This window comes from Hypanus sabinus, unplaced genomic scaffold (assembly GCF_030144855.1).
Source record: "Hypanus sabinus isolate sHypSab1 unplaced genomic scaffold, sHypSab1.hap1 scaffold_61, whole genome shotgun sequence".
NCBI lineage: Eukaryota > Metazoa > Chordata > Chondrichthyes > Myliobatiformes > Dasyatidae > Hypanus > Hypanus sabinus.
In genome coordinates, this window is record NW_026781466.1 from 1,008,500 (window position 1) to 1,031,876 (window position 23,377).

Below are 23,377 nucleotides of genomic sequence, written 5' to 3' on the forward strand. Positions count from 1 at the left end.
GTAACTTAGGTGCTGCAACCCACGTAACATTCTGGTAAATTTTCTCTGTACTCTATTATATTGACACCTTTCCTATAATTCGGTGAACAGAACTGTACACAGTACTCTGAATTCGGCTTGAACAATGCCTTGTATATTTTTAACATTACATCCCAACTGCTATACTCAATGCTCTGATTTATAAAGGCCAGCATACCAAAATCTTTCTTCACAACCCTATCCACATGAGATTCCACCTTCAGGGGACTATTCACCATCATTCTATTATCTATGCCCCACAGATCACTCTGTTCTACTGCATTCTTCAATGTCTTACTGTTTACTATGTATGTCCTATTTTGATTAGACCTACCAAAATGTTGCACCTCACACATCAGCATTAACCTCCATCTGACATCTTTCTGTCCACTCTTCTAACTGGCTTAATTCTCTCTGCAAGCTTTAAAAACCTGCTTCATTATCCACAACGCCACATATCTTAGTATCATCTGCATACTTTCTAATCCAATTTACCGCCCCATCATCCAGATCATTAATGTATATAACAAACAACATTAGACCCAGTACAGATCCCAGAGGCACACCACTAGTCACCGGCCTCTAACCGGACAAACAGTTATCCACCATTACTCTCCCATCTAGCCACTGATAAATCCATTTTACTACTTCAAAATTAATACCTAATGATTGAACCTTCCTAACTAACCTTCCATGTGGAATCATGTCAAAGGCCTCACTGAAGTCCATACAGACAACATCCACTGCTTTATCCTTGTCAACTTTCCTAGTAACCACTTCAAAAAGTTCAATATGTTTTATCAAACATGACCTTCCACACACAAATCCATGTTGACTGTTCCTAAACAGACCCTGTCTAATCAGATAGTTATATATACCATATCTAAGAATATTTTCCATTAATTTACCCACCACTGATGTCAAACTTACAGGCCCATCATTGCTAGGTTTACTCTGAGATACCTTTTTAAACAATAGAACAACAATACGCCAATTCTCTGGCACCATCCCCCTTTCAAATGACATTAGGAATATTTTTGTCAGAGTCCCTGCTATTTCTACACTAACTTCCCTCAAGGTTCTAGGAAATATCCTATCAGGACCGGAGACTTGTCCACTTTTATATTCTTTAAAAGCTTTAGTACTTCCTCTTCGTTAATCATCTTAGTTTCCATAACTACCCTACTTGTTTCCCTTACCTTACACAATTCAATATAATTCTCCTAAGTGAATACTGATGAAAATAAAATTTTCAAAACCTCCCCCACTCCTTTTGGCTACACACATAGCTGTCCACTCTGATTCTCTAAGGGACCAATTTTATCCCTCATTATCCTTTTGCTATTAACTTAACTGTAGAAACCCTTTGGATTCATTTTCACCTTACTTGCCAAAGCAGCCTCATATCCTCTTTTAGCTTTTCTAATTTATTTTTACATTTTTACATTCTTTATATTAGATTCTTTTTACATTGTTTATATTCCCCAAGCACCACAATTGCTCCATGCTGCCTATATTTATTATAGATCTCTGTCATTTTCCAAACCAAGTTTCCAATATCCCTTGAAAACCATGGCCCTCTCGAACTTTCAACCTTTCCTTTCAACCTAATAGGAACATAAAGATTCTGTACCCTCAAAATTTCACCTTTAAATGACCTCCATTTCTCTATTATATCCTTCCCATAAACAAATTGTCCCAATCCACTCCTAAATCTTTTTGCATCTCCTGAAAGTTAGCCTTTCTCCAATCAAAAATCTCAACCCTGTTTCCAGTCCTATCCTTCTCCATAATTATTTTGGAACAAATGGTATTGTGATCACTGGACACTATGTGGTCCCGAACACATACCTCCGTCACCTGAGCTATCTCATTCCCAGCAGGAGATCCAACACTGCCACTTCTCTAGTTGGTATCTCTATGTATTGCTGCAAACAACTATCCTGCACACATTTTACAAACTCAAAACCATGCAGCCGTTTTACAGAATGGGCTTCCCAGTCTATGTGTGGAAAATTAAAATCTGCCACAATCACAACCTTGTGCTTACTACAAATAACTACTATCTCCTTACAAATTTGCTCATCCAATTCTCGCTCCCCATTAGGTGGTCTATGATACACCCCTATAAGTGTTACTACACCTTTCCCATTCCTCAATTCCACACAAATAGTCCCCCTGGACGAGCCCTCTAATCTATCCAGTGAAAACACCGCCCTGATATTTTCTTGGACAAGCAATGCAACGCCTTCCCCTCTTGCCCCTCCGATTCTATCACACCTGAAGCAACGAAATCTAGGAATATTTAGTTGCCAATCACACCCCTTCTGCAAACATGTTTCACTAATAGCTACAACATCATATTTCCAGGTATCAATCCATGCTCTAACCTCATCCACCTTTCTTACAATGCTCCTAGCATTAAAATAAATGCATTTAAGAAACTCTCCACCTCTTCCTCTCTGCTTATCCCTAACGGTGCACACAACTTTATTATCTTTTTGTTTTCCTTCTCCCCTACATCTTCGGTATGAACCCTCCTACATCAGGGAGGAAGTTCAAATCATATCTGTGTTAAATGTTTAACCATCACAGTAACTGAAGGCAGCTGCAGGTTCACGAGGGACTGTTACTGTCAAATTCTGCAGTTTTTGCGGCTGCTCATCGCACCCAGGACTGAACCCTGGTCACTGAGCCTTGGAGGAGTCTGTAAGGCTGATGTTAGCCTTAAACTAGACTGGTGATTAATATTGAGGACCTGTGAAAGATAAATCAGTTTTGTATCAAATCCCGTGTTTCAGGTACTTACTGTCTCCACTGCACTCACTATGGATGCTACAAAGTCCAGTCGGCCCATCTGGTTCCTGCCCATGTTTCTGTTCCATATCCGGATATCAAAATCTACCCCTGCCGTTCCCCTCTCACACTCCCTGAGGTGTCAGGTTGCAATTAGTCACCACTCCGTGGAATAGGAGATTTGCGTTGAATTTCACAGAATCATAGAAATCTATTTTCCTAAGCTCCATGTACCTATCTCAGAGTCTCTTAAAAGACCCTATTGTATCCGCCTCTACCACCATTGCTGACAGTGCATTCCACACACACACACACCACTGTTTGCTTAAAAAAAACCTTAGCTCTGATATCTCCTCTGTACCTACTTCCAAGCAGTTTAAACCTATTCCCCCTCGTGTTAGCCGTTTCAGCCTGGGAAAAAGCCTCTGGCTATCCACACGACCAATGCCTCTCATCATCTTATACACCCGCATGAATTTCTCCAGTCTGAATAAGACGATGAGCTCACTGTGGTTTTGACATTCCCTCCCCCCTTTCCTCCCCATCTCTCCTCTCCCTCCTCTCCCTCCCCCTCCCTCCTCTCCCTCCCCCTCCCTCCTCTACCCCTTCCCCTCTCCCTCCCTCCCTCCCCCTATGTGTTTCACGTCACTGACCCGCCTCACTCAGGCACTCAACGTGACACTCACAGTAAACGAACCTGGGGTCTCGTAACACAATGCACCTCTGAAGTCTGACAGCAGACTAGCGAGTGAATCTTCGATGGTGCAGAGTCAGAAACCAAAGAGTTGCCAGATTGAGTCAGGCTTTGGGGCTGCAAAGAGAGATGGGGTCCAGAGTTTACGAGGAGGAGGAATCAGACCAGCTGGATTTGGCTACAAAAGAAAGATTAGAAGCATTTGGAAACTGGTTGATCAAAAAAAAAGGTGGTTAATTTCTGCAAAATACTGGTGGAAATCAACAGACAGCAATTGTGAAGAGGAATAAAAAGACAACGTTTACACCGAGCCCTTTCAGCATGCCTAGCCTGTGTACTCCGCTGCTTAGTTGCTGCTTGAACTGCAGAGTTCCTCCAGCATTTTGTGTGTGTGCGTCTCTGTATTCCAAGCAACTGCAGAATCTCCTGTGTTTTATAACTGCATTTTACTTTGGCATTAGATACGCGTTGATATTGAGTATATTGCTTATGGGAGCCGCTTTCTGCGTTAAAACAGCTGCAGATTTTTCGATACACACGAAAAAAATAAGGTATAGACCTTGAACCGGTAACTGCACAAATCTTTAATGGCACCGTGATTACCCATAGGGCCATGAGTTTAAAATTTCGCCGTCGTTGAGGCACCGATGAAATGCGCAGGCGTCAGGCTGAGGACGTCCCCGAGTATCACGCATGCGCATAGTACACTGAAGGCCTTGAAAATGTCGGATGGAGGTAAGAGTGATTCTCCGTGTTTTTCTCTGAAACACCGACTTCAGAACGATTCCTGTGAAATCCGGACATCACAGTCCGCAATCCCGGGACAGTCCTGCTCTCTTCCCTCTCTCAGCCTCACGATCCGTACACGGGCCCCGAGGAGCTCCCGGCTGATGAGGGAATGGGAACCGATGGATCTCTCAGACAGAGCTGAGCTCCAGCTATCTAAATGCAAGGATTAGGAACTCGGAGAAAGGGAACAAAATCTTTTACATCACCAGTTGAGAAATTCGCCTTTGTTCTACCTCCGATCACTGACAGGAGAAAATCTGCAGAGGCTGGAATTCCAAGCAACACACACAAAATGCCGGAGGAACTCAGCATTAGTACTCTTTTCCGTAGATGCTGCCCGGCCTGCTGAGCTCCTCCAGTATTTTGTGTGTGTTGCTTGTTCCACCTCCTCTTGTTCTGGACTTTTCTACCCGTGACGACATGTTTTGTCCCATTCTCTCTGGAAGATAATAATATCAAAAACCTTTGCCCTGGGCAACAAGTAGCTTTCACCTCACAAATGTGCCAGACTCCAGTAAGACAGACTACTGCCCTTCCCTTCATATTCATTGGGATTTCATTCACTGAGTTCACCACCGTCAGTCATTGGGGGAGGGTTCAGGGGAAATATTTATGTACAATACAGAAACTAGTGATGCCTGTTTGCATTTTGGTGATGCAAAAGTTGTTGGAGAGTTTACAAGAGGGAAGAATTGGAGTGATATTTGGAAATCTGACTTTTTAAAGTGTAATTTAGCAAGCAAACCACTTATGGACAATGTGTAAAAGCACTGGTGAGAAAATCCTTCATTACCCGTTACAGGCCTGTGACATGGTGTGAGAGGGCAGATGAACTGGATCGAGCCCAGAGGAGATCACAGTTCTTACAGACAGTGATTTGCTGGCTGTTAAAATGAATACCTCTCTATATAAAATTCGCAGTGCACATGTCGTCACTGGGTAAAAGAATGCACAGTACAAGATTTCTGTGCACACTGGTGATTACAAATTAGAGGGGACATTGTTGTGGAGAACTCCAGTGTCCCTGACACCCTCACCTACAAGATGTGCACCCAGCTGCACTTTGAGGAGTTGGAGCTGAAAACGGATGAATTTTGGATCATCCAGCAGTTGGGGGGGTGATAGATATGACATGAAGAGAGGTGAGTACACCTAAGGTGCAGGACACAGGAAACTGGTTGAGAGACATGAAGGGGAATGAAGTTAAATAGCCATCGCAGAGTACTCTTGTTGCCATCCCACACAACAGCCAGGTGGGCCGCTTTACAAACTGTTGGGGATGGAGGGATTACCTGGCAGAGGAAAGTCAAACAGGTGATAGGGGATTCGTTAGTTAGGGGAACAGAACAGAGGGGATAAAAGGTCAGTTTTGATGGTGTCAAAAGGACCTGACAAGTGTGGTTTGGGACAGGCCGTTTTCTGGCAAAGGAGTACTTGGTAAGTGGGAGGCCTTCAGAAGTGACATTTTTGAGAATGTAGAGTTTGTATGCTGAAAGGTAACTGGTGCAGGGAACCTTGGTTTTCAAGAGATATTGAGGCCCCCGATATTTTGTTCCTCTAAATGCCTCAGACTGTTGGGTGCTACCAAGACTCATTAATGACAACAGTATCATAATTCCACCCCCAAGCTCATCAGACTTATTTTTAGTCGTCTTCTGTTGGTTTCTAAAAGCTTCCAATAGTCTTTGCTCTTTTGTTTGCCCTCTCTTTGGCTTTTATGTTGGCTTTGGCTTCTCTTTTCAGCCACAGTTGTGTCTTCCTGCCTTTACAATGCTTCCACTTCTTTGGGATGTATCGATCACTCAGCTCCCGAATTGCTCCCAGAAACTCCAGCCATTGCTGCTCTGTTGTCACTCCTATCTTTCCCTTCCAAACAAGTTTGGCCAGCTTCTCTGTCATAGAAACATGGAGAAGTTCAGTACGGAAACAGGCTATTTGCCCAATCCAGTCAATGCCAAACAAACAAACTGTCTAATGCAACTAACTGCACCGGGACCATCGCCCGCCGAACCCCTACCATCCAGGCTCCCATCCAAACTTCTTTTAAATGATGAAACCGAGCTCATATTCACCACTTGTGCTGGCATCTCACTGCACGCTCTCACGACCATTTCAGTAAAGAGCTTTTCCAAATGTTCCCATTAAATTTTCACTTCCCCGCTTACCCATGACCTATGGTTGTCATCGCACCCATCCTCAGTGGAAAAAGCTGCTTACCTGTACCCTATCTATACTGTCATAACGTTGTCTATTCCCAACAAATCCTCAAAGAAATGTATAATATCTTTGTTATGTTTAGAGTCTTTTTCAGATGTATAAGATGATGAGGGACACTGATCGTGTGGATAGCCAGAGGTTTTTACCCCAGGGCTGAAATGGCTAACGTGAGGGAGCTTAGTTTTAAGGTGCTTGAAAGTTGATACGGAGGGTATGTCAGGGGTAACTTTATTTGTGGGTTGTGGGTGCATGGAACGGATTGCAGGCTACTTGTGTGAGAGTGTTTCAGTTACTTTGGGGCCAGGAACCCATGCAGCTCAGTGGGAACACAGAATAATACCAATGGAGAGAGTCAAACTGAGCCAGGTCACAGATTGGAGATGGCAGAAATGCCCCATTCTTATAGAGACAGGAAGAGCATCAGAGAGTTTGATGGTCTTCCAGATACCAGCACTCTGCTCAGTCAGGAGGTGATTTCTCTCTCCAACTTGGGTTAAAATTCACTGTAACAGTGTGATGCCAGCTCCCACCTTGACACTCAAGTAATCTCATCTGAAATGTTGTCCGAAACCCATTGATGGATTTTGTAAATCTTTTTACAGGTTAAAAATGGCAAGGAATTTGAGTATGGGAATCTCGAACACAACACACCAGTTTTGCTGTCTCTGTCCAGATATTTAAGAAGTGGAGCAAGGGTTTCAGTCAATCATCCTTCCTGCTTAGACTGTCAGGAGGGATTCACTCGATCATCTGACCAACTGGCATGCCCGTTAGTTTACATGGAGGGGAGCCCATTCATCTGCTCAGACGGTGGGAATGAATTCACTTGGTCATCTCAACTGAAGGTACATCAGCGAGTTCACACTGGGCAAGGCCATTCACCTGTCCTGTGAGTGAGAAGGGATTCAGTTGGTCTTCCCATCTGTGTACACACCAGTCAGTTCACACTGGGCAAGGCCATTCACCTCTCCTGTGAGTGAGAAGAGATTCAGTTGGTCTTCCCATCTGTGTACACACCAGTCAGTTCACACTGGGCAAGGCCATTCACCTCTCCTGTGAGTGAGAAGAGATTCAGTTGGTCTTCCCACCTGTGGACACACCAGTCAGTTCACACTGGGCAGAGGCTGGTCAACTGCTGAATTTGTGGAGAAGGATTCACTCGGTCATCTGACCTAATGGCTCACCAGCGAGTTCACACTCGGGAGCGGCTGTTCACCTGCTCGGACTGTGGGAAACGATTCACTCAGTCATCTCAGTTACTGAGACACCAGTCAGTTCACACTGGGGACAGGCCATTCACCTGCTCAGACTGTGGGAAACGATTCACTGAATCATCTCTACTGAAGATACATCAGCGAGTTCACACCGGAGAGAGGCCATTCAACTGCTCAGACTGTGGGAAGGGATTCGCTCAGTCATCTCAACTGAAGGTACACCAAAGAATTCACACTGGGGAGAAGCCATTCACCTGTTCGGACTGTGGCAAGGCATTCACTTCATCAGCTCACTTACTGAGACACCAGTCAGTTCACACTGGGGAGAGGCCATTCACCTGCTCAGACTGTGGGAAAGGATTCACTTCGTCATATAAGTTACTGAAACACCAGTCAGTTCACACCGGAGAGTGGCCGTTCACCTGCTCATACTGCGGGAAGGGATTCTCCGAATTACCTCAACTTAAGGTACATCAGCGAGTTCACACTGGAGAGAGGCCATTCACCTGCTCAGACTGTGGGAAGGGATTTGCTTCGTCATCCCATCTGAAGATACATCAGCGAGTTCACACTGGAGAGAGGCCGTTCACCTGCTCAGACTGTGGGAAAGGATTCACTCAGACATCTCAACTGAAGGCACACCAGGGAGTTCACACCGGAGAGTGGGCAATCACCTGCTCGGACTGTGGGAAGGGATTCACTTGCTCATCCCATCTGAAGGTACATCAGCGAGTTCACACTGGAGAGAAGCCGTTCACCTGCTCAGACTGTGGGAAAGGATTCGGTCAGTCATCTCAACTGAAGGCACACCAGGGAGTTCACACCGGAGAGTGGGCAATCACCTGCTCGGACTGTGGGAAGGGATTCACTTCGTCATCCCATCTGAAGATACATCAGCGAGTTCACACTGGAGAGAAGCCGTTCACCTGCTCAGACTGTGGGAAAGGATTCACTCAGTTATCTCAACTGAAGGCACACCAGGGTGTTCACACTGGAGAGTGGCCAATCACCTGCTCAGACTGTGGGAAGGGATTCGCTTCGTCATCCCATCTGAAGATACATCAGCGAGTTCACACTGGTGAGAGGCCGTTCACCTGCTCAGACTGTGGGAAGGGATTCATTTCGTCATCCCATCTGAAGATACATCAGCGAGTTCACACTGGTGAGAGGCCATTCACCTGCTCAGACTGTGGGAAGGGTTTCACTTCGTCATCCCATCTGAAGATACATCAGCGAGTTCACACTGGTGAGAGGTCGTTCACCTGCTCAGACTGTGGGAAAGGATTCACTCAGTCATCCATCCTAAAGGCACACCAGCGACTTCACACTGGGTAGAGACCGATCTGCTCAGTCTTTGGGAAAAGATTCTCTCAGCCAAATCAACCAGTGTGCATCACTGAGTTCACACTGGGGAGAGGCCATTCACCGGCTGTGAATGTAGGAAGCGATTCACTCAGTCATCTAATCTTATGTAGCTCTCAGTTCTGCTGGCAGCTTAACAGAGGGGGTTATAGCCTGCCCACCCCAGTCTGGCCAAACTGAATAATCTCGTTTAGGTGGATACTGAGTGATGTGTCCCCTTTCTGTGAACTGTCTCTTTAAAATGCAAAGAGAACCGAGACTGACTTTGGACACGCTGTTGGATTTCTGCAGAAGTGCTGGGTTGCTATGGTGACCAGCTAATGTTTATGTTCTGTGTGGTTAAGCAAGGTCAGAATGATCCTTTACCGACACAGAACAAGCAAGCGACTTCTTACAGAGAGAGGGGGCGGAGCTACGTGATGGACAGATGCTGTTCAGCACAATGGTATTTAAACACACGTAACTGCTTTACTCGCAGGACACGTGGACGCACGAAGGCTAGTGGTGAAAGTTTCTGCTAGTTGGAGTTTCTGGTACCCACAAGGGTGGGATCTGAGGATTGATAAAGAATCGATCTGTGGCTGTTAGTGCGTGTAAGAGCGACCCTGTGGGATCTACCGGTGAGTCTAACCCTTGCTTGGGTTGGTAGACTTTCTCTTGAAGAAGGTGCTCTTGAGTTGGTCACGTCTGGCTAACTTGATGGGCATTGGAAAAGGTCGACAACACCTGTTTACTTGGATTACATCTCCCTCACCCTCGCCCTCTCCTTCCCTCCCTCCCTTCCCCTCCAATCTTGTGAACTAAATTGAATCTACCACATCATCGTAAGACTGGCGGTGCAGACTCGAGGGGCCGAATGGTGTACTTCTGCACCTATTTCCTATTGTCTATTGACTATATCGTTTACCACCTAGGTTTTGGATTTTATATACAGGTGGCTCCCGTTTTTCGGACGTTCACTTTACAACAGCTCACTGTTATGAAAGACCTACGTTAGTACCTGTTTTTTCTAACCAAAGAGGATTTTCGCTTTTACGATAAAGATGATGCCTGCTTTATACGTGAGTTTACCCTGAGAAAGACTACCGTGACCGTGAAGCCTTGTGCGGCAGTTGTGTACGCATGCGTGCACGTGCCGATTTTTTTTCTCTCCAAATCAATTTCAGTTCACTATCTTCTGGATTTTCAGTGAAACTACACCGTACATACAATATTTCTACTTTATATAGTGTGTATACTTATCATATCATTCCAACTTTTACTATAGGTTAGTGTTATTTTAGGTTTTATGTGCTATTTGGTATGATTTGGTGGGTTATTCTTTGGGCCTGGGAACATCCACAATCTTTTCCCATTTAAATTAATGGTGATTGCTTCTTCGCTTCATGACATTTCGGCTTACAAATGGTTTCATAGCAACGCTCTAGCTTTAGATACAGGGGGAAACCTGTATTTACACCTATATATGCATAACATTGCTAACCCTTGGATTATCTGGTTTAAGTTCACCATTATTAGTAGTTACCACTAAAATAGTGTTTATTCACTGCAAAACCCTACTCCCAAGTGTGTTCAATTGTTGCTGGTAGTTTTATAGGTTTGTGCCTGTGTGACACCTGAAGTAACAAATTGTACATGATATGTGATTACACTATTAAGATTTATAATTCTTACTTTCAATAAAGGGTCAGTAAAGAAAACAAAAAAAAAAGAAAAAGGGCCCACTCTCTCCATTCACGTCTTCTCATCTCTCCCCAGCAAAAGGCCATGAAAATCTCTCTTCCAGACTCACAAGAAAGAACATTTCTGTCATTGGATAGCCTCGCACTCCAAAACCCTGTTATCTCCAGTCGTAACCTAAACATTGCTGCTGCAGAGAAACCATTCCCTCAGCAGTGAAACATTACAGAGAGGCCATTACATCAGCAGTGAATCCTTACAGTGTGTTACACTTGTGACACACTACCGGGTTCAAACTGGGAAGAAAGTTTCCCAGCTGCATGCTGGATATTAGTCTATCACCGTTGCTGAATGCAATTTTGGGAGTGACTGTCGGTGCTGAACTCTGCAATTATTGCTGCTGCTCACCACATCCAGTTCTGCACCCTGGTCACTGGGCATTGGAGGAGTTTTTTCTGCTGCACATTCACCTTTAATGGAACTGCATTTTAATATTCTGGATCTGAGACAAATAAACCAGTTCTATTTTAAACTCCGTCTTCCACCTACTAAATCTGCCTCAGCTATTCAATCGTTTCTCTCTAATTATGATATCTCTGATATATGGTGTTTCCTTCATCCTACTGAGAGAGATTATTCTTTTTTTTTCACATGTTCACCATACCTTTACTAGAATTGACTACTTCTTACTCGACAATCAACTCATTCCATTTGTCTATTCTTGTGATTATCAGAGTATACTGATTTCTGACCATGCCCCAATTACTCTGTCCTTAAATTTTCCTGGCCTTCCTCAGAGGAATAAACACTGGCGGTTTGATTAGACTTTACTATCGGATGATGATTTTCTAAAATTTATCAAGGATCAGATAACCTTTTATTTTAACACCAATACATCACCTGAAGTGTCATCCCAGATTGTCTGGGATGCCATGAAAGAATATCTGAGGGGTCAAATAATCTCCTATACAGCAAATCTTAATAGAAAGTCCTGTGCAGATCGATTAGACCTCATTAATCAGATTAAAGAGTTGAATCAACTCTATGCGCAAACTAAGAATCTTGAACTATACAAGAAACGTGTAGAACTTCAAACTAAATTTAATCTTCTGTCCACTCAATCTGTCGAACGCCAACTTCTTGAAAGTAAGAGTCGTTTTTATATTCATGGTGACAAATCTGGTAAATTTCTAGCCAATCAGCTGAGGCATTCCAAAGCCAAGCAACATATTACAAAGATCCGGAAGGAGAATGGAGACCTTACATCGGATCACTTAGAAATCAATGACGCATTTAAAAAATTCTATTCTCGACTTTATTCCTCTGAATCATTAAATGACAATATCTCTATCGATCATTTTTTAAATAATCTGAATATTCCTTCACTTCCATCTGATTTTAAAGCCAAACTCAATGCGCCTATGTCATTAGAAGAAATATCTACTGCAATTTCTGCACTGTCTTCAGGGAAATCTCGTGGACCTGATGGGTTCCCTGTAGAATTTTATAAATCATTCTCTTCACTTCTCTCCCCTCAGTTACTTTCAGTATTATCTGACTCGTTTAACTACAGCAAATTGCCACCCTCTTTCAATGAGGCTTCTATTATTCTTTTATTTAAAAAGGGGAAAGACACAACAGAGTGTTCCTCGTATAGGCCGATTTCATTGCTTAATGTTGATGTTAAAATCTTGGCCAAAGTTTTGGCATAGATTAGAAACTGTTATTCCCTCTATTGTTTCTGATGATCAAACTGGTTTTATTAAAAACCGTCTTCCTTTTTTTTTAATATTCGGCGTTTATTTAACATTTTATATTCACCTCCAACTGGGATTCCTGAATGTGTTATTTCCCTTGATGCGGAGAAAGCATTTGATCGTATAGAGTGGAACTACCTTTTTGCAGTTTTAGAAAAAATTTGACTTCGGTCAAAGTTTTATCTCTTGGATCAAATTGCTGTATTTGTGTCCGACTGCCTCTGTTTTAACTAATTCTCAGAAGTCCCAGTTATTTAACCTCAAACATGGCACCCGTCAGGGATGGATGCCCTTTAAGTCCCTTTCTCTTTGATTTGGCTATAGAACCTTTGGCGATAGCTTTTCGAAATTGTCCTGAACTGACCGGGATTTGGAGAGGGGGTGTTGAGCATAAAGTTTCTCTTTATGCTGATGACTTATTACTTTTTCTTTCAAATCCGTCTACATCTTTACCTCCAATGTTTTCACTTCTGCCAGTTCTCTGGATATAAACTTAATTTACATAAGAGCGAACTTTCCCCAATTAATAAAGAAGCACAAGAATTAACATTTCGTGATCTCCCCTTTAAAGTAGTCCACAATCAATTTACTTATCTTGGGATTATATTCACAAGGAAGTTTAAAGATCTCTTTCATGAAAATTTTGCCAATCTTTCATATACTATTAAACAGAGTCTGTTACATTGGTCACCTCTATCTATGTCTTTGGTAGGTCGTATTAATGTTGTTAAAATGTATGTTCTCCCTAAACTTTTATATTTATTTCAATCAATCCCAATTTTTATTCCTAAATCCTTATTTGATTCCTTAGACTCTGTTATTTTGTCATATCTGTGGAAGAATAAGCGCTCTAGAATTAACAAAGTTTATCTCCAAAAGTCTAAAAAACAAGGTGGCATGGCTTTACCTAACTTTCGTTTATATTATTGGGCAGCCAATATATGTTGTGCTACCTTTTGGTCTTTTTTCCATGGCCAACCCGAGTGCCCTAATCGGTTGGCAAATGGAGTTGAGCTCCACTAAAGAATTATCTATCTCTGCACTTCTCGGCACCGTACTCCCTAGTAGTTTGTCCAGATTAATAGTTAATCCTCTTGTCAGACACACTTTGCGTATATGGGCTCAGTATAGGGAACTTTATGGGTTCCATGGTATTTCCTTTTCTACCCCTATCTTACATAATCACCTTTTTTTTTTTACCTACTACATATGAATCAGCCTTCCATGATTGGTATAGGAAGGGCATTAGACATTTTGAAGATCTTTTATTGATAATCGCTTTGCCTCTTTTCAACAGCTCTCTGCTAGGTTTAATCTGCCTAATGCTCATTTTATTAGATATCTCCAATTTAGACACTTTATTACTCCTTTAATCCCTAACTTCCCTGAAATGCCTGAGAAAAATGTTATGGACTTATTTCTTTCTATTAATCCACTAGGTAAAGTTTTAATATCATTTATTCGTGATAAATTAGCAGCCCTACGACGTGCCCCTGTGGATAAGCTTAAAATGGCATGGGAGGATGATTTAAATACCTCTTTATCCGATGAGACTTTGGACTCGAATCTCAAATCGGTTAACTCAACCTCCCTGTGTGCTCGCCATTGCCTTTTATAGTTTAAGATTGTTCATAGAGCCCATATGTCTAAATCCAAATGATCTCGGTTTTACTCTAACATCAGTCCGCTTTGTGATAAATGCAAAAGGGGCGAGGCCTCTCTCATTCATATGTACTGGCTTTGTCCTAGCTTGGAGAAATTTTGGAAAGATGTCTTCATAACGTTATCGTATATTCAGAATCACCACCTAGAACCTAACCCTTTAATTGCTTTGTTTGGTTTCGGGGGTGAGACAGATTTACGTCTGAGTTTGACTAAGTGTCGAATATTATCTTTTGCCTCTCTCCTGGTTAGGCGTTTCATCTTCCTTAGATGGAGAGATGTGGCCCTGCCCACACACGCTGAGTGTATTCACAGTTTGGGGGTTTGATTGTCCTGATTTATATTCTCTATATTGTGTTGTGGTTGGTCTGGCGGTTTTTTTTTGTTGCGGGGCTTGGGGAGGACACTAATTTTACATGTCTTCAATTTGGCTGCTTTCTCAATTATCTTTCTTCGTATCATATTATTATTGTATATTTTTGCACTGTATCAATGTTCTTCATTTTGATCCGGGCTTTTTTTTTATCTGTAGCTATGTAGAAAATGTATTAAAAAACTAATAAAAAATCTCTGTGTTTGGTACATCGTGAATTTATAACACAACTGGTGTACTCAGGCCTGCTGAACCCGGCCAGTGAATCTGTTCCACATCAGTCCATTTAAATCCTCCCCTGTTGTTTCCCTAAAATCTCTGCAGACTGAAGAAGTCGAGATGACTGCAGTTCTAATCTCAGGGCTGATTAAGAATGACATTGTTCGTTAACCTCCTTAATCACAACTTATTTCCACATTATGACTCATTTTCCCTGCTTTTAAAGGGTTGTTGGAAACACCACTGTCCTCTAAAGACTTAAATTGGAATGGGAACCCATAAGTTGGATGTTCAAAGGAGCAGGGTCAGAAACCAGAGGTGGGTCTGCACAGTGCAGAGTTTGGGACTCTGGGCGATGGATGGGCTAAGAACGTATGATAAGGAAAAAGGATTCAACAGTGGAACGTGGCAATGGATGACAGAGTAGCAACATGTGGAAGCTAATTGGCAGACGAAATAACTTGGTTATTTGACTGACGAAAAATGCCTGTGGTGAGGGGCCCCATTGGTCGAGGCACATGTGTGTGTTGAGAATGGTTATACCTACTGTTTGTTTATCCTGTAATATTATATCTGAATGGTTATTTGAGATGATCCTATCTGAAACAGTGTATTGATTATCATATAATTTGTGAGATTATGTCCTTAACTGAATCAGGCTTGAAGTCATTGTGCCTTAATGAAGTTACCGTGGTCATTCATCAGTTTGTGTTTTAAAGCAAGATTTTGGTGAATGATTTTTGCCACTTGATTTTACCTGCATAAGTAATCAGATTGAGTTCAACTACTGCAGGATCCTGGAATGTGTTGGATTGTGTCTGGTTTCTCTTGGCATTTTCTGCATTTAGTGTCTTGTTTGCTTGTATTGCATGTATTTCAGATTTTTTTCTTTGTCTTAAACACCTTGTACTGTATTTCCGCAAGGAACTCCTCTGTTTCTGGGAAGAGGTCTCCAACTCTCAGTCAGGTGCTCGGTGCTTCCTTGTCACCATCGAATCTGCTCAGATCGTTGGGATATCTCCCGTGGAGGGTAATACTCATTCCACTGGTTCATGTTTTCTTCAAGACTGATGATTCATTTTTCTGAGTTGGCCTCTCATTTAAGTTTTCTGCTCTATATTTCTTATCACGATTGCATATACACACATGGAGTGCTGAATCCAGTTCATTTTTGATGAAAATATATATACCAAGAAGTTTTATCTGACTGTTGTGTGATTTCTTTTTATTTCATGTGTGTTATTTCTCTTCCTCCTCCTTTCCAAGGTAGTGTTAATCTAAGTGGGTTTGAGTGTAAATGGTCTTTTCTAAAGCTTTCTTAAGTTCTTGTTTATCATTCTAAATTTTACTGATTGAAATGGGACCAAGATATTTTTATTTAAGAAAAATTCAATGTCGGTATTGATGAAAATCTTTATTACCTGTTGTAACGTTCTCCTTCGGGTGTAATGAACGCCGAATTTAACGTCCGGATAAACCACAGCCAATGCAAACCAGATCGCAGTAAGATTAACCATTTACTGTTCACTCTTCACATTAACATATGGTGAAAACTGTTGATAAAACAATACAAGATTGATACAGTATTTGTTCCTTCCTTAATATCACATTTCAAGTGTAAATACCTGCAAAGGTGACTATAACTACATTACACTAAGGTGCAGTATACAGGGAGAGTTTACCTGCTCCATTGACTACTTTAAATACACTTCCATGCAAACTATCCGCGACTCTTTAACTAACGAAAGCATAAACAATATCTACCGTCGTTACTTCTAACAGGATCAGCATTAACATCTTAGTTCAATATATCGATTATCTATTAACTTACAGCGTTGCTCTCACTGTGATTTCTCATGCCTGCAAAACTGCTTGTGCTCAGGTGAGCCTCGTGGAAAGCCCCCACCCTCGCGCTAATTTCAAACCGGTGTTTTCCCACAAGACGCGGCGAAACCGGATGTGACGTCATCGCATGCCGATATATTTTACATGCAATGAATACACTTTAAACACTTCTAATTCTAACTAGAAAATACTATTGAATGAATTACTAAGCGAAAATATTATAAACTAAATAACTGTCGTAAAGACAGCACACCTGTATTGAATTTGTTAATTATTGAGCTCTATTTGGTAGTTTTTTTCAAGCCTTGGTCTAAATTTTCTCAAAGGTTTTCCCTATTCCGCACCACTTTCTATTCTCTTTGCTTGTTGATATTCCAGATACGGGTGTATTAAGAGTCCCGGTGAAGGGTCTTGGCCTGAAATGTTGATTCTCATCCATAGATGCTGCCTGACATGCGGAGCTCCTCCAGCACTTTGTGTGTAGTTCTCTAGATTTCTAGCATCTGCAGGTCCTCTTGTTTCCCAGATACTTATCTTACTTGAAAGAACAAGCCAAGAACAAGCTAGTAGTGGGGTTGTGTGGCTCTGTTGGTGAAATATTAAATAAAATCATTAGAAAGAGGTATTAAAGGGTTGGAAGGTGTAGAATCTGTGGGTAGCATTAAGGAATAGCAAATGTTAAGAAAAACCCTGATGGGAATTGTGCAGAGACTTCCAAACAATAGTAAGAATGAGGTCCCCAAATTACAATGGGAAATAGAAAATGTGTGCCATACGGGCGATGTTACCAGAGTCATGGGGGATTGTCATGCAGGTGATTAGGAAAATCAGGATGGTGTTGGTCTCAAGAGGAGGAATTCCTACGAAATGTTTTTTTAGAGCAGCTCGTGGTTGAGCCCGCTGGGGGATCAGATATACTGGATTATTGTAATGAACCGGAATTAATTAGGTCACTAAAGTCCAAAGAACCCTTAGGGGTAAGTGCTCTTAACATGATCAAATTCACCCCGACATTAGAGAAGGAGAAGCTAAAGTCATATGTGGAATAAAGAGGATTAGAGAGGCATGAGATTAAAAACTGGTCAAAATTGATTTTAAAAGAACATGGGCAGGGACGAAAAGAGAGCAGCAACGGCTGGAATTTCTGGAAGTAATTTGGAAGGCACAGGATATATACAGTGGCATGCAAAAGTTTGGGCACCCCGGTCAAAATTTCTATTCCTGTGAACAGCTAAGCGAGTAAAAGATGACCTGATTACAAAAAGCATAAAGTTAAAGATGACACATTTCTTTAATATTTTAAGCAAGATTACATTTTTAGTTACATCTTTTACAATCTCAAAATAATAAAGAAGGAAAAAGGCCGGAAGCAAAAGCTTGTGTGCCCTGCATTGTCAGTACTGAGTAACACCCCCTTTGGCAAGTATCACAGCTTGTAAACATTTTCTGTAGCCAGCCAAGAGTCTTTCGGTTCTTGTTTGGGTAAATGTCTGGGTTCAGTCAGAAGTAGCAAAGTACTGACTGTGGAAATTACAACTCAGAATATTATTAGAGTCACAGAGAGCAGCAGCACAGAAACAGGCCGCTCGGCCCTTCTAGTCCATGCCGACCTGTTTTTGTTGTTACTGCCCAGTTTCAGCTACCTGCAGCAGAGCCTCCATACACCTCCCATCCACGTCCTCACACAAATTCCTTTTTAGTGTCTAAATCAAGCCCACATCCTCCACTTCCACTGGCAGCTCATTCCACACTCTCACCAACCTCTGAGTGAAGAATTCCCCTTCAGATTCCCCAAAAATAATTCACTTTCACCCTGAACGTATGTCCAATGTCAGGGTGAGAGGGAGGACGAGGCAGAGAGGGAAGACGGTAAGGGGAGGGGGTGGTCAAATGCAGAGAGGAAAACAGAGCAGAGAGATTATACTGAATATCTTTCAGAAATAGTAATTGAACTTGCTGCAAACCTACTCTCCATATCCTGTACATTCTTAACCAAATTATTGATCTAGATGACAATAATGGTTGATGTTCAAAGTAAATGTTATTATCAGAGTACATATATGTCACCACGTACAACCCTGAGATTGTTTTTCCTACTGGAATGCTTAGCAAATCTATAGAATAGTAACAGGAGCAATGAAAGATCAAGTGGAGCATAGAATTCAACAAACTGCAAATGCAAATATAATTAAATCTGAATGAATAATGAGAGCAATGGGGTGTAACCCTAGGGAGCCTCACTAGGCCCGGGCCTCGAGTCCAATAAACAGCCTCCCACCATCACTCTCTGCTTCCTACCATCAAGACAACTGTGCATCCAATTATCCAGCTTCCCTGGATCCCATGTGGTCTGACTTTCCACAGGAACTTACCATGCTGAACCGTATGAAAGGCCTCACTGATGCCCATATCAGCCACGATCCTGGGACAGAGGTGTCACCGATCAGAGGGCAAGGATTTAAGCAGAGGATGTAGAGGTTTAGAGGGATCTGAGGAGGAGATTTCTCACTCAGAGGGTAGCTGAAATCTGGAACTCACTGCCCGAGGTGGTGGTGGAGGCAGGTCCCTTCACAACATTTACGAAGTGGATGAGCATTGAAACTGCCGAGATACAGTCGGCTGTGAACCAAGTGCTGATAAATGGGACCAGTGTAGACAGTGAGTGGATGGTCAGAACAGGTATGGCCGGCCAAAGGCCTGTTTCCGTGCTGTGTGATCCACCGCTCCGGACATGGTAAATTAACGATGGTGGCACCGCAAGGCATTGATTTCAAAACTCCACACCCCTCTCCAACCTGAAATAAACCAGACTGCACCCCTTTGTCACCACTGGGAGTATCTTTTTCTGTCAAGGTAACATCGAGATTGATCACTTCTGCTAAACAACTGGCAATTGATGAAGTTCCTGTGTCTTCTTCCATTAATGTTGCTGCCTTACAGCAAAACCAACCCTCTCACTGTGTCAGAATCAGTGATTAAATCCGGCCCCAAACACTGTGATTTCACCCCTGCACATTGTACCTTGAACCATCTCACTGTGGGTCTGATGGAGACACAACCCCTGCCCTCTGCACGTGTGATCACATCTCCCCTGCTTCTGGCAATTCAAATACCCTCAGAATGGTTTTCTGATTCAGTCTGAAGGTTATGGTACATTCAGCTCGTCGTCAGACCTGACAAACCATGTCTTCCCACAGCTGGTTCCACCTGTTGGTGTGTCCTCTTTCCTCCACCTCCAGGGAAGCTGCATCTCCACCAAACTCCTCACTTCAGACGACTGTCTGTACCCGTGACACAGGAAATCACATCTCCGTCACTCTCCTGATACCGTGTCTGACCTGCTCACCTCCGGGTATCCTCCCTCACCAAGCTTCTTCCTCAGTCACCGTCTGTGAGATTATATAAAAACACAATTACTGTAAAACGATCTATCAGACAGCTCCTGTCTCCCTCCACCGCGGACGATGGTTTGCTGATTAAAACTCTCTCTCCTCAGCCCCTTCGCTATTCCCATTCCCTTTAGAAAACTCCAGATATGCCAGCTGATCCGAATCCACTGTGAGGACATTTATATCTCACAGGAGGATGTAGAAACCCGTGTTGTTCTCTGATACAGAGGTCAGTGACACCCCACCGCCATCCCAGTCTGCACCAACAGCCCCCAGCGACAGCTCTTCCAGACACTGGGGCTTTGTAACAAACACAATGTTAACAGCAAGATTAAACAGCGATTCGTTTGAAGAGAGAATTGCTGCTTCCTGAAAGGAACCGCGAGCGTCCGATACAACGGAACAGATCCTCCGCTGTTTACAACTTTATTTGACCTGGGTCACTGTACGTCCGATCATCTCACTTTCTCACAACAGCAACCCCACCCTCCCCCGTCCCCGACTATGGTCCCACACCTTCCCTGCACTCACTCCACGGCCAAGTACACACACAACCTCTAACCACGCACACACAGACAGATCCCCTTCACCCCAATCCCCCTCCAAGCCCGGGAACCACAACTAACTGATCCCACAGCCCGGACTCGGGTGCAAAGCTAAAACCGGGGCTGCGGGATCGGGGGAGCCCGGAGCCTCCAGCCGTCCGGCAGAGCTCGTTCCCGACACTTTTCATAGAAACATGGAAAACCGACAGCACAATACAGGCCCTTCGGCCTACCAAGTTGAAATTCCACGCCAACCGGCCCCGATTTCCACAAACCCAAAATCAGACCCTTCTTCAGCACCAGCCGTGGTCGGAGGCGGGAGGGACAACGGAGAGTTAAATCACAAACACGACAAAGTTGTGATGCTGGAAATTCAGAGCAACACAAACAAAATGCTGGCGGAACTCAGCAGGCCGGGCAGCATCTATCAGAGAGAAAAATCACACACCCACCCCACCCCCCGCATAAAAAAACGGCATTGCGATCATCAACCCCCAGACCCACCCCTCCCGCACAAAAGGGAATATTATCATCGATCCCCCGCCCCCCAAAAAAACCTACCCCGCACTGCGGAGGAGCCGGTGTCACCAGTGTGGAGGCGGCCGCATCGGGAGCAGCGGACACAATGGGCGACCCCGGAAGATTCACAGGTGAAGTGTCGCCTCACCTGGAAGGATGTTTGGACAACGGAGAGAGTTCGACCGTCCGGCCCTTTCACTCCGACACCCCGAACTCCACATCAAATCCGTCCAAACGAATCTGGGTGAACTTTAATGACCAATAAATATAATTCCTCTCAGCGATCAGCTGTCTGAATGATTCCCTGACTCTGAGAGGAAGGGGTATCTATGGTCCACACTGTCAGGTTGTTGAGTTTACCAGGAGACAAAGACTGCAGGGACGAGAGGTTTTCTGTTGACTAATACACTGTATGTGGACCCCGCTGGCAATTCTGGTGTTGTGACCCGAATCGAGACAAACACCACGCTGCCCACTCCACCAACAACAGGGCACCGCCGGACACATAACAGGGGACTTTACATCCCACAACACTGGATTCAGTGATGAAACCCGTGATTAATGCTGTTGTCCCACCGAAATCATAAGAAACGTCCATTAATGTGCTTTAAATACGAGCGCTCTTCCGCAGGTGACGTCGGACACACCCCACACGCGTCTGACGTCACACACGGGCTCCCCACACCGGGATCTGCCCTCAGGTGCGCGGTGTCTTACGTCATCCCGCGGAGGGAGGGAGGGGGGGGATTTTATTGAAAGGGTGAAGATGGTGTGAGAGGGGGCGGACAGGATGTTTGTCCCGGTGCGGGACAAAATGTTGAAATGTCTGAGCCCACGGTGGTGTTGAGCAGAGGGATTCACCACCTTGGGGGCAAACACCAGCCGACTGTTGCCCTGCAAGCGGGGCTGATGGTCAGGACAAAGTGACAATTATTTGTGCTTTGTTGAGATTGTACCTGGAATATGGTGTAAAATCCCGCTCCCCATACTAACACGGGTTATACAGACCAAAGAACAAACTGCCGGAGGAACTCAATGGGTCGGACAGCATCTGTGGAGGGAAATGGACCGTCAACATTTCGGGCCGAGACCCTCCCTCTGAAGTGAGAGTGGACGGGAAATAGTCAGAGAAAAGAGGTGAGGGGTGGGGATGGGGCAAGAGCTGGGGAGTGAGAGGTGGATCCAGGTGAGGGGGGAGGTGGGAAGTTGGAAATAGTGACAGGGGTGGGAGGTGAGGGGTTGGGGCAACACGGGGCTGCAGAGGATGGAAATTAATTCCATAGAGGATTAACAAAGAGGTTAGAGAGTATTTGTTATAGAGAGTGCAATGAAGATTCACCAGACTGATCCCTGGGGTGGTGGGGTCATCATACGCAGAAAGATCAAATGTGATAACCCTTTCATTTAGAGAATCGAGGACTGAGAGGTGAACATTGAAATGCACAACATCATTACCGGTTGAACCAGGGATCCCAGTCTCTGAAACAGGGATGGACTGTCCGGGACTGAGATGAGGGGAAATGTCTCCACTCCGAGGGTGGTGAATGTCTGTAAATCCTATTGAGAAATATACCTGACATAATCACAATATATACCTGAAATATAATCACTATGTAGTAGCTATTTACTATACAATGTAATCACTCTTGTTTACCGAATATTACTATGTATTATTTTACTAGACACATTTTGCTGTGAATTTTTTACTAGATACCGTGTATTCTCTTAGCTACATACTGTGGCAGTTAAAGAACACCTGTTTCGCATTAGCAACACTAATGAGCAGAAATGTACATATATCCAACAGCATGGCTTCTGAAGAGATAACAGGGATGATGGTGTGAGCAGGAAATGTGAGGGAGGTTAAGGGAGGCTGACTGAGAAACAACCGTGGCCAGGAATGAGGCACAAGATGTGAACTAGAAAGAAATACTGGTGGCGCACCGAGAGCTGGGCAAGAGCGTTTGATTAGTTCATGTATAGATGATATGCAACTAAAAATTGATTGGGTATGGTGATGAAACCGAAATGTAACTGAGATAAGAAATTACTATAAAGAATGCTGTACACCGGAGCTCGGCGGGCTTTCGGTGACAAGATCATTGATTGCCTCAGCCTTTGTTTTCAAATAAAGGTTTAAACTTCTCGAAGAATTGTCTGCGTCTCCTGTTCATATCATGTAACCACAACAATCCCCACCACAGAGGGCGGTGGAGACTCAGTGATCGTCCTCACGTACAAAAGAGGCCGGCAGATGTGTGGAGACCGAAGGGATCGAGGAAATGACGATCGGGCAGA

General features: G+C 43.6%; 1 protein-coding gene across 1 annotated transcript in view; it reads left to right on the top strand.

The window, feature by feature from the left end:
• The window catches only part of LOC132389607 (zinc finger protein 235-like), a 106,575-nt gene extending 96,749 nt beyond the window's left edge, over nt 1-9,826 (top strand). Inside the window, exon 5 of the transcript XR_009510618.1 lies at nt 9,806-9,826. The gene's annotated coding sequence lies outside the window, so the exon portion shown is untranslated. The remainder of the gene's footprint in view (nt 1-9,805) is intronic.
• The last annotated feature ends 13,551 nt before the right edge of the window (nt 9,827-23,377 follow it).